This window comes from Eublepharis macularius, chromosome 5, assembly GCF_028583425.1.
Source record: "Eublepharis macularius isolate TG4126 chromosome 5, MPM_Emac_v1.0, whole genome shotgun sequence".
Lineage (NCBI taxonomy): Eukaryota > Metazoa > Chordata > Lepidosauria > Squamata > Eublepharidae > Eublepharis > Eublepharis macularius.
Window position 1 is genome coordinate 172,827,793 of NC_072794.1, and position 4,358 is coordinate 172,832,150.

Genomic DNA, 4,358 nt, shown 5'->3' on the forward strand with positions numbered 1-4,358 from the left:
GCGTTCAGTTCTCAACTACCACTTCTAAACGCTGAACAGAGCCACTCAGAACCCCTAGTAACCCTTCTGGGGGACCGAGGTCACCGATCTTGCTTGAGGCTTGTCTATCTCTGGGTTCACTTATCTGGGTGAATTTGCACACAAGTGGCCAGTGGCTGAAATATAGGTATTGTTTATTAATTCAAAAGAGCGTATGCAGGGTAGCAGGAACCACTCTATAAGGCACAAGCAAAAAACAATAAAATAACAGCTTACCTAATTCTTAGCTAATACTAACTGACTAGACGTGAAGCTTGCTAGCTTGCTTTTCTCTGAAGTAGCTTTGAGTTGCTCATATTCACAAAGTCCAAAAACATGCCAGGTGACTTGCGTCATCACAGCCCTGACACGGAGCAAAGTCTCTTACGTGCTGATGGAATAAAGGTAGCGATAGAAAGGTCGAGTCAGGTGTCCAAGTGACAGCATGTCAGAGATGTGTGAGTGCAGTGAGGAGCTATCTTTTCCAGAACTGTCAGCCAATCAGGGCACACTTCGCTATCAGCATTGCTAGGTCTGAGAAACGAAGGAAGGGCGAGCGGAGCTGAAGGAAGGGCGAGCAGAGCTGAGATTCCTTTCCACATCTTGGTCTGCTTACAGGTGCAATCAGTTAAGGAGCCTGGGTGACATTCCCAGGGTGGCAAGCCAGAAAAAATGGCTGCTTTGGAGGGTGAGCTCTATGGCATTATACCCCACTGAGCCCCGCCCCTCTCCAAACCTCACCCTCTTCAGGCTCCACCCCCCAAATCTCTGAGAATTTTCCCAACATGGACCTGGCAGCCCTAATTGTACTGCCTTTTAAAGGCTATTTCTATTGTATGAATTTTGTAATGATTGGTATTTTTCTCTCAGCCCCACCCACCTCACAGGGTGTTTGTTGTTGTGGGGATAATTATGATGATGATGATGATGATGATGATACCATTCAATTTATATACCGCCCTTCAGGACAACTTAATGCCCACTCAGAGTGGTTTACAAAGTATGGTATTATTATCCCCACAACAAAACACCCTGTGAGGTGGGTGGGGCTGAGAGAGCTCCGAGAAGCTGTGACTAGCCCAAGGTCACCCAGCTGGCTTCAAGCGGAGGAGTGGGGAATCAAACCTGGTTCTCCAGACTAGAATCCTATCACTCCTAACCACTACACCAAACTGGCTCTCTGGATAATAATAACATACTCTGTAAACCACTCTGACTGAGTGTTAAGTTGTCCTGAAGGGTAGTATATAAATCTAACGTTGCTGCTGCTGCTGTTGTTATCGAGAAAACAATATTAAAATTTATAAGGAAAATAAATTATCATGGCAAATCTGAATTAAAAGGTTATTAGTTTGGGCCATAGTTTGGGGACGGACCTTGGCTCAGCGGTAGAACATTTGCTTGGCACACAGAAGGTCCTAGGTTCAGTCCCCAGCATCTCCCGTTAAAAGGACCAGGCAGTAGGTGACGCAAAGAGCCCGGAGAGCTGCTTCCAGTCAGAGTAGACAATACCGACTTGGATGGACTGACAGTCTGATTCAGTCTAAGGCAGCTTCGTGTGTATTTTAATCTGGATCTTCTCTGCCCAAGGGCAGTGCTCACAACACCCCATTCTTCCTCCCTTGGATGTGAGGCTTGGCTACAAAGAGACACCAATGGAAAAGGCAGGCGGAACAAGCCCTTGTTTAATTTTGCGGGGCTCTCTGAAGGAGATCGTACTGGGGCAGAGAGGAGGCATCAGGAATCTGGGGAAGAGTTGGCAGCCACTCTATTATAGCTCGTCAAGGCCTCCTAGGAACAAAAGTGGGCACCCAGGTGTTCTCTTGAGCAAAAAGTCATGGATTGCGTGCCCCCCTCTACCCCGTTTCAGGTGCCATGGATAAGATGAAGGTGCCTGTTCCAGCGAATATGGGCACTGCAGCAGAACTAACAACGGACTATTGTGAAGTAAGTAGTGGACGTTTTCGGTGAATGATTTCACACACAGCTTTTCAACACACCAACACCAGGTTTGCCACGTCTCCCACTATGGAAAAAGACCTGTCCCTGGCAATTGTGTCTTCCCAGAATTGCCAGAGGGGGAAACTTTCAATTCAGGCATTCTGGCAGTAGGGAGAAAAACTTTAAATTGCCAGTATCTCGCAGAGTATGATGTCCCTTCCAGAGAAAGCCTAGAAGTGATGTCACATCAATCTCTGGAAACTCTATGGTTTTACCATACAGTTCCCGGTGATTCCTAGAGCGGCATATGGATCTCATTCCCCTGGTGGGGGTCGATGATCCCCTGCTCCCACCTTTCACCCCCTGCCACCACTTACCTAGTCAGTGCAGGAAAAGGCAGGGAACAGGTCTCCCATGCGCGCTCCTGGGGCCAGTGCAACAACGTCACTGACATAATTGCACCACCCGAGAGTGCTCCCCTGCTTTACAGCAGGCCAGTTTAGGCCAGGCCTGTTTGGGGCCCAAATCAGCCCACTGTGAAGCGCTGTGCACTCCTCCACCTTGAAGTGACATCATTGTGCAAGGCATGGGACTGAGTACACATTTTGCATGCATGCAAGGAGCATGCTAGGAACATTAAGAAGGTTCCCCCCCCTCCTGCCGGGAGAGTAAGGGGACTTGGCAACCCTCAGCAACATGACATCATTTCTGGTTTTCACTGCATGCACCACGTAGACCCCCCTTTCCCCTGACCCCTCATCTCCTGGCAGATCACAACCCTAACCAACACACTGTACAGAGCTGTAGCTAAGTTTTCTCGTGGACCTATTTCCAGATAGGACTTCTATGGAACAAATGGGAAAATTATCAGCAATTTCATGACAGTCAACAATAACTCCTCCCAACCTGTTGCCAAACCAAAGCGTCTCTGTTTATTAAGTGGCTATGAACTGTTCATGTCAGAGACATGGCATTGAATAAAAATGGTAATTCTAAAGTTCAGAATCTTTTAGCTACTGGATGTCTTCTTTAAATAAGCAATAGCTTCTTGAACTTTCCCATCACCCTACTTAAGCTCTTTGCCATGTTCACAGTCATAAGAAATGTTTTAACCAGAAATTTTCCTGTTCTGAAACCAAGTTCTCTGCCATAAGCCCCAAGACAAATTTTTTAAAAAACTGGAATCAATTAATCAAGGGTAGTTAGGGGTGAGATCAAGTCAGCCATTGGGACAGGGAAACTTTAACACAAAAACTTAGATAACAAAAACGTATTGCTGTATTTTTTTCCAAATTCATTTCAACATATTGCAGTACTCCAATATTTTAAACTCTTCCTGTTTTTGTTTTAAATACAGTCTCAGGTCGTGATAAGTATTCACTCACAGATGTTCAAGAAGTAGGAGTGAAGGACCCCGAACCGTCTCGGACTATTCTTCTTATTCTCCTGTTCAGTTCTTCTGCTATTCCAGCTTGGGAGGGGGGGGTATTAACTGAAATGCAAGTAGCAAGCTACTACTTTGGACTGACTGGAATTTCTGTTCTGAAGCAATTTATTAGAACTTCTGTTGCCTTTAAATTTCTGGTTTGCCGTGAGAGGCAATAGCCATAATTTGTTTGGCACTTCTTTTGTGCAAATCCCATTGAGATGTGCAGTAGCTTCTGGAGGTCAAAAGCACATGATCTTTTCACAGTTCCCATTCATTTCAATGGAGCTTGCATGAGAGAGGGGCAAGTGGCTGGTGGCTGGTGGCTGGCGGATACAAAAGTCTGGAGCATTTGGAAGGGCACAGCAGCTTTCACCACCACCCAGCAGAAACTGGCCTGGTAAAAATGTAGCCTGCCTTGATTTGAGTCAGCCGATCTTTCTTCCTCTCATGCTGGGATTCGAGTGGGGGCAACCCACCCTGCCATCCTTGTGTCAAGCAAATTGCCATCCTTGTGTCAAGCAAACTGCCTCTTCTAGTGGGCTCCTGATAAATTCTTCTCCTTCAATAAATCCCTACCTCCTTCGCATTTGTGTGCCTGCTTCTCTTATTCTTTCCCCAATTCCGGCCATCACTTTTTAGCAACCAATTTCATTTATTTCTGAATTACTTTATTTACTGCATTTATAGTCTGCCTTTCTCACTGAGACTCAAGGTGGATTGCGCTGTAATAGAATCATAGAATCATAGAATCATAGGGTTGAAAGGGACCTCCAGGGTCATCTAGTCCAACCCCCTGCACAAAGCAGGAAATTCACAACTACCTCCTTCCCACCTCCTGCACACACACACACCCAGTGACCCCTGCTCCATGCCCAGAAGATGGCAAAACACCTCTAGGATCCCTAGCCAAAGTGGCCTGGAGAAAATTACTACCTGACCCCAAGGTGATCATTGGCCTTACCCTGGGTAA

The 4,358-nt window shown here is 46.3% G+C and overlaps 1 long non-coding RNA gene across 1 annotated transcript; it reads left to right on the plus strand.

Annotated features, from left to right (window-relative positions):
* The first annotated feature begins 1,881 nt into the window (after window positions 1-1,881).
* On the plus strand, window positions 1,882-3,974 carry LOC129331419 (uncharacterized). Its single transcript, XR_008597125.1, has 2 exons — window positions 1,882-1,965; window positions 3,317-3,974. It is a non-coding gene; the product is annotated as an uncharacterized LOC129331419 (long non-coding RNA).
* The last annotated feature ends 384 nt before the right edge of the window (window positions 3,975-4,358 follow it).